This window comes from Pongo pygmaeus, chromosome 9 (assembly GCF_028885625.2).
Source record: "Pongo pygmaeus isolate AG05252 chromosome 9, NHGRI_mPonPyg2-v2.0_pri, whole genome shotgun sequence".
NCBI classification, from domain to species: Eukaryota; Metazoa; Chordata; class Mammalia; order Primates; family Hominidae; genus Pongo; species Pongo pygmaeus.
In genome coordinates this window covers 72,221,402-72,228,906 of record NC_072382.2, presented here as the reverse complement: position 1 = coordinate 72,228,906, position 7,505 = coordinate 72,221,402, and the positions used below count along the sequence as shown (strand labels likewise).

Sequence of the window (7,505 nt, the reverse complement as noted above, 5' to 3'; positions counted from 1 at the left end):
TTTGACTTACTTTGGTAAGCCTCAATCTCTAGTTCTACAAAATGTGATAATGGAACTAAGATATCATTGCAATGTTGAGAGAGTGAAATGAGAACTATGTAAGGCACTGTTCCTATTCGGTTCAATAAACATCACTTCTTAGAAACAATGTCCATATCATGTGGTCAAAGGACCTCCCCCCTCCGCCCCCGGCCCAATTCCTTGTAAGGCCACCCAGATAGTACAAATTTCAGCTCAGGGCTCTTTCCGTATTGCAGTGCTTTCTCTAAACTGACTGTGAAGATCATCAGATTTAGAGATGAAAGGGCTTTGTAGGTTGCAAAGAGAGATAAAGACAAACATAGGCCATCTCCAGCTAACTGGAGCAGAAATAGGGTGCTCATTTTCACCTTCTGCTTGTGCCCCTCCCTATAACCTCTGCAGCCCCCATGACGATCCATGGGATGACCTGTCCTCAAGCAGTCCTCCAGCCTCAGAAGGGTGGCAGTAACAGAGCATTATCTTTAAGGGGATATTTATGAGAACACCTTGAAGGAGCAGAGGGGCTGTTCAGAACAGGCTGTCAGGTAGAACTCTACTGCTGGCCTCTCTTGTTCCAGGGCCATGGCTGTGACGGTCAGCACCTCACCAAAGCACAGGCACCCGCTGCATGTGCGGCCTTTCCCAATGTCTGAGGGGCTCACATTCATTTGAGGGACCACGGTGGGAGACGGACACATACCATCCCCCATTTTCATTCCTCTTGAGCTTCCCCCTATCAAGGTACCAACCAGATGCTGCAAAATGTATAAGCCCTAAACACTTTAATACATCCTTTGTTAAAACTTTAGTTGAAAACACAGCATGCAGCTGGGCATGCTGGCTCACACCTGTAATCTCAGCACTTTGGGAGGCCAAGGTGGGCAGATCACCTGAAGTCAGGAGTTCGAGACCAGCCTGGCCAACATGGCGAAACCCCATCTCTACTAAAAATACAGAAATTAACCGGGCATGGTGGCGGGCGCCTGTAATCCCAGCTACTCGGGAGGCTGAGGCAGGAGAATCGCTTGAACCAGGGAAGCAGAGGTTGCAGTGAGCCAAGATCTTGACGCTGCACTCCAGCCTAGGTGACAGAGCGAGACTCTGTCTCAAAACAAAAAACAAACAAACAAAAAAGAAAAGAGCATACAAAATAAGATAATGAAAAACCTAAAAAGGAGTAGTCAACATAAGCAGCTTTGAAATGCAATCTTCTGGGCTAACATTATCCTTTGTTGTGACAACAAGGAAGTTACAGATTAATTAAAAAACTGCAACAATGACTACAACATTCCTGAGGTGGGGCAAAGACCCTATTTATATTGGATATATGCATATTCTCATTTTTGTTAGCATAAAATTTATTCCTAGATTAATTTTTCTGCAAGAAGTTTTCAGAAATATGTCACTAAATTTAAAAATAATTGTTGTGAAATGTAACACTTCATCTCAGGATTCACAGCTTGTATGTACGTTTGTAGTAGTAAACTACATTTACTAAAAAGGTATGTTAGAGAAAATAGAATATCCTAGAAAACAGACCTTGCTCATCAGTCTTACATATTTTTTGCTTTGATTACTTTGATCTTGTTAAAAACAATCCAGCTAGCCTGTAAGTTCTGGACATAAGGTGTTTTTTGTTTTTTTTGTTTTTTTTTTTTTTTTTTTTTTTTAGCTTTTGTCACTGTATTGTTAACCAATGAATATTAGAATATTATCCAAAATTAGAGCTATAATTGTAACTTAATTGTACAACACAAAATTATGCTAATGGTAAAAGCCTCCTGGGATTTACCAAATACTCATTAGCGTATTTTTACATTGACTATATGAACATGTGCTTGTGACTGCTAATGATGAGTTATAATTGGTTTAATCTCTATGAAAATCCATATTTTAAATGGTTCTTTTTAGAAAAATTCACACAGCCTTAAAAATGGATTAAATCCATTTTAATCCTAATCTACAAATAGATCATAAACAGCAAAATATAACCGATAATTTTTCAATACTGTATCAAGCTGATATAGCTATGGTAGTGTGCATAATTCAAAATGAAAATTAACAAAAATCCAATGAAAGTTCAGGTTTTTATCTATTATAGCAATTGCTTTAAAGTGAACATTTATGTTTCAAAACATGAATAGCAGGGTCCACCATCCTGATGTCCTGCAAGTAGGAACATTCTCTTCTATAGGATTCTGAAGCATGTGCACAACCATGGTACAACAGTCACTTCAAGGTTAACCAGCTATGTTTTGTCCTACAAAGTTCAAAGAATATATTAAACGCAACCTTTCCTTTTCATAATGTCTGCCCAGATTAATCCTTTTAAAGTCAGCAAAATCAAAAAAGCACAAGAGATATTTTCAGACACAACTTGAATCTACTGTGCATGCAAATGTTTAATAAAAGGGAATTTTAATAGATAAATGTAAATTTGAGTGTGTAATTCCAAATGGAAAGTAGCTAACCACACAGAGAAAACAAGGCTTTACATATCTCCACATTTAGCTGTTTTACAATAAACGAAGTATTAGAACATGTGAATATTAGAACCTCCTCCTAACTGGAAAGATTTCTTCAGTAACATATAAATGAAATTAATATAAACTAAAATTATAATTTCTAAAATAGAATTAACAAACCAAATTTTAAGCATTTTTAGTTAGAGATTAAAAAAATAAGCACAGTGATCTAGAAACCAAATATACTGATTATGTAACTATCATATCAAGGTACAGACATTCTTCATATGCTACAAGGTTAGCATCTCTCTCTCTCTCTCTCTCACACACACACACACACACACACACACACAGAGTCTCTCTCTCATTCTCTCTCTCACTCTTCCTCAGCCATACAACACCCCTCCAGGATGATAGTACACCAGTGAGGAGCTTACAAGTTTAATACAGATCAGAATCCCATAGTTTGACTCAACAAAAAGGCAGTTAAAAATTTAGCACTCTAGATATTCTAAGGGAAAATAAAAATTTCAGAAGTATTTCTTGATGATTGAGGCTATCATTATGAATTATAAAACATATAGCTTACACACTCCATTGTGTTTGAACAACCAGTCATTGCAGGTGTAGTAGTGAGGTAGTATTGTCGTCCCCTCCTTGGGACTGATGTTTTTATATGCTGCCCTTCCAGAAATGTCCAGGTTTAAAAAATAATTAAAATCAGTTACCAACAAATGCATACTTTCTTTTATTAATCATCTGTTTTTCTAAATCAGTCTATAAAAGAACAAAACTTTTAAAATCTTGCAGAGGCTGTTTCATCAGCAAACTCTCCTAGGGAACTACTACTGTTGTCTAAACCTCTGTGAAATGGTAGGCAAAAAAACCCATCAAAGGATTACAGGAGATAAAACACCAATCAACGTAGCTGTTAAAGATGACTGTGATTAAATAATCAAATATCAAATATCCAGTAAGGTAATTAAATTTGGATTAAAAAAACTAACCATCAGCTGTACATACATTATTAAATGTTCTAATCTCTTTCCTGATTCATAGCCATACTCTATGTAATGATCAAAGACTGTCCACTGTGCTACTACTATCATTTTAAACACTGCCTGATTTGTATGATGGCAGAATTATGGCTATGGGCTTGGCAGGTAAGAGAAGGGCACACTGAGAAAATGTGAGTGAGAGGGAATGTGGAAATATATACAGGTTAAGTATGGAAGGGGCAAGGGAAACCCATTAAAATGTTCACCATTATCCTTTAAAATGTACGTGAAACTGAAACCACAGATACACATTTGTCAGACATGATAATTAGTGTTAATCTTCAATAGAAAAAAAAAGAAAAAAAAATGTGAAAAAAGGCAATGGAACATCATTCTCCATTCCTGGACCAAAAGAAAAAGAAAACAAAAGCATGATATCAGACTGCCTTAATGTTGAAGAGCTCCCCTTAAATTTGTCTTTTAGCTAGCACAGTCAAACTGGTGTAAGTGCTTTTGCAAGGTGGGATGCATTCCATCCTATCTGCAAAGGCCTCCTTTTCTCTGTTGGTAGTTCAGCTTTTGAAGAACATATATGCAAAATAACAGCTCTCATATTGCTTCAGACATTGATACGCTGCTTTGTATTGCCTTGTCAAATCGGTCACAGAGTCTTGTACTTATCACAGCCTGTTTTAACATTCTTAGCCTGAAGAACATCCTTTTGTGTTTCCTTGGTTTCATCTCTGGCTTGGGCTAATTCTGAACTTAATGTCTGAAGTTGCTTCTTAACACGCTGATTTTTCTGTGTTTCTGTTACATGTTCTTTGCTTCTATGGTTCATTACCCCTTCATTTGATAATTCAGCACTAGCCTCAGCATTATTCTCATCATGTTCATCATGTTCGTTTTCTGTCAAAGGAATGACTGGTGGTGGTGGAGGGGTGGGGGGGTAGACATCACAGTTTTTAACTCTTCTGTGGTCTTTTCCAAGTCTTCCTGGGCTGCAAAAGCTTTGTGTTGCCACTCAGTAGCTTCCTCTTCCTTTTTCTTCTTGGCTTCTTCTAGAAGTGCAATCTTGGCAGTGAATTGAGCAAGTTTTGCTGCTAGCTGCTCCTGATTCTTCTTCTGGTCGGCAGCTTGTTTTGCTATGGCAGACTTCGCCTCTTCAGTAGCTCGATGCTCCTTTTCAAGCCACTCTGCTTCTTCTTTTGCTCATTTTCATTCTTGATCCAGTTCTAGAGCTTTTTGCATCTGTTCTTCTAGTTATTTTTGGGCTTTAATCGTCTGTTCTTCTATTTGTTTTAGACACTCCATTAGCTCTTCCTTTTCACATTCTATTCTTTCTTTTCTGCTATTTCTCTTTTCTTCTTTTTATTCTCTAATTGTGCCCTCTCCAACTGCTTCTGATATTTCTCCTCCCTAGCCTGAGCCCTCATCTGTCATACTTCAATAGTATTAGGCTTCCTTCTTCGCATGTATAGTTCATGGTTTCCCATACATAAGGCCAAAATCTGCTTATTGACTCTCAGGTGAGGGGCATAAAAACCAAAGTCAGGTGCCTTTTTGTTGATTGGGTTTATAACAAATTTTTTGTCATTAAATGAAACATTTCTGATTTCACTCCACGGAAAACCAGTTTTAGGTGTTAACTTGTCATCATGCTCATAAATATTCAGACCCAAAGCATCAACACTTAGGCACAATTCAGTTTCCTTTTTATTTCAAAATAGTTGACTCCATACATTTCTAGATCTTGTGCAATCTTCAGGTAGTCCATCATAGAACCCTCCCTTTGTATTCCTCTATGTTCTTCATGCCAGTTCTGTATTCTTTCTTCCCACTGTTCTTGTTAGTTTGTGTTGTTCAAATACGTTGGGGTAGGAGTCTATCATTAGTCAGGTAGCCTGGGTTATGAATTTCTTTGTTATAATCTCCATACTTGGCTTGAACAGCATAGGAAGCCAGAAGAACTGCAGTTTCTGTCGGACAATATATCTCATCCTTTAAGATGGCTTCTTTAACTTGCAAGAAGAAGAGTCTCTGGGTTATTTCTTGAATTAATTCCTCAGAAACATCTTCAGGAAAGAATTTAGCTCTAAACTTGAACTGTAAAGGATCCTTCTCTTTTTTAACATCTTGCTGTGTCACCTTTTTATTTAGTTGAAGCCATGTAGAATAACCTTTGCTGTCTACATACTGCAGCTGAAAAAACCAGACCTCACGCAAACCAACTATTTTCACCACCTAGTCAAAAAGTTGTTTGCCAGTTGTATTGGGCTGAATGGCAAATTCCAGCTCAGCATCCATTGTAGTTACTGTTACGTTGATTGGTTTCGGCATTTTCTTTCTCTTTTTGTTATCTTCTTAAAAAATTCTTCACTTCGATGAATTCTGTTATCACTTTCCGGAGAGCGAGCGGCTCCTGCCCGCCGGCGTGTGTCTGGGGCGCTGCTCCGCTGCGCGGCTGCGGCAGGGAGGGAGAGGCGGTGGTGCCGGCTCTGGGCCGCGGGAGACGAGAGGCGCCGCCGCCACCGCAGACAGCTCCGCAATGGACATAAGGTTTTTAGTGAGAAAAGTTTTAAAAAAAAATTTAGGGTTTCCTCCTCGGAAGAATTTTACAAATAAGACATCAAGTTGGTCACAGAGAAGGATCTTGACGTTGTAACCAGTCCTGCATCCCAGTCAGGGCTCGCTCTGGTAGATGAGGATTCTCTGTGTATCACCACAGAAACCCCAGCTTGCTGGAATAATAAAACTGTTTCTGTAGTGGGTGTTTTTCTCTCCCTTCCAAAAAAAATCCCTAGTAAGACTTAAAGCTTAGTGGAGAGATGGTTAAGTAGATCAAAGCCATTGTATTTATATTTTTGAATTATGTATAAGAATAATCATATATTTGTTACTTTATGATCTTGCAATATTTAGATAATTTGGCATATTATAGTACCTACCAGATATAGTGCTTAACAGATTTCAACTTTTATGTATTTATTTTTAAAAATAGAGTTGGGGGTCTCACTGTTGCCCAGCCTAGTCAAGAACTCCTGGGCTCAAGTGATCTTCTTGCCTCGGCCTTCCAAAGTGCTAGGATTATAGGAGTAAGCCACCATGCCTGACGTCAACTTTTAAATGTGCATATAAATAATTACCAAGAAGTAATTTTAAATTGAAATGTATAATAATATTTCAGCAAGTTATGTTAACAACATGTATGAGAACCTCACATCCACTATAATTCTAAATTTATTTTATTAGATTATAAGAACTAGTTAGAAACTTATTAAAACATTTTTAAAATGAAAATCAATCTATATATTTAAGGAAATCAAAACTGTGTAATTATTTATAAACATCGTTTAAATTGTTTATGAAAATTTATTAACTAGATTGTAATGGCTACTTAAAAATGACTGGTAACATTTTTTAGAAAGTTTTAAAAACTGAACTTAAAATATAAGAAATAATAAGATTTTAAAGTATATTTTATTTCTGAGTCAACTGTTGACTTTAAAAAGGCCCGACAACTGTGCAGTGCAGCTTTCTGTAAGAACCTCAATGAACACTCATGAAAAAATGTAGCTTAAAAAAAGATTCACTTTTTAAAGGACATTACTGATGTCCTAAAATTTACTAGGTATATATTGTTGCTTGGGTTTTTGAAGTTGTTTGGATGAAATAAACTTGGGTTCAGTCACAGAATACAAGATTGTCTACTGATTTCAGATGATAATGTGTCTGGAGAAGATGAGCCTTAACAAAGGCAATTGCAGAAAGACATAAGGTAATTTTGAGGGCAACATTTTTTTTTTCTAGGGTAGACGAAAACAGAAAAAAAGTAGTAACAATAAAAAAGATGTTTATAACATTTAAAAAACCCTCAAAACTGACTATAAAGAAAAACCATTTTAACAAAAGCTAAAACTACATGCGTTTCAAACTTACGCAGTGCATTTAAGTCACACTGGCCCCTTAGATGTCCCTACAAGCGCTGCAGACATCAGGGAGGCCTATGGAGCGACCAGTC

General features: G+C 37.2%; 1 pseudogene; it reads right to left on the bottom strand.

Moving 5' to 3' along the window:
- Window positions 1–4,103: 4,103 nt before the first annotated feature.
- Window positions 4,104–5,824, bottom strand: LOC129008682 (radixin-like; annotated as a pseudogene).
- Between the last annotated feature and the right edge of the window lie 1,681 nt (window positions 5,825–7,505).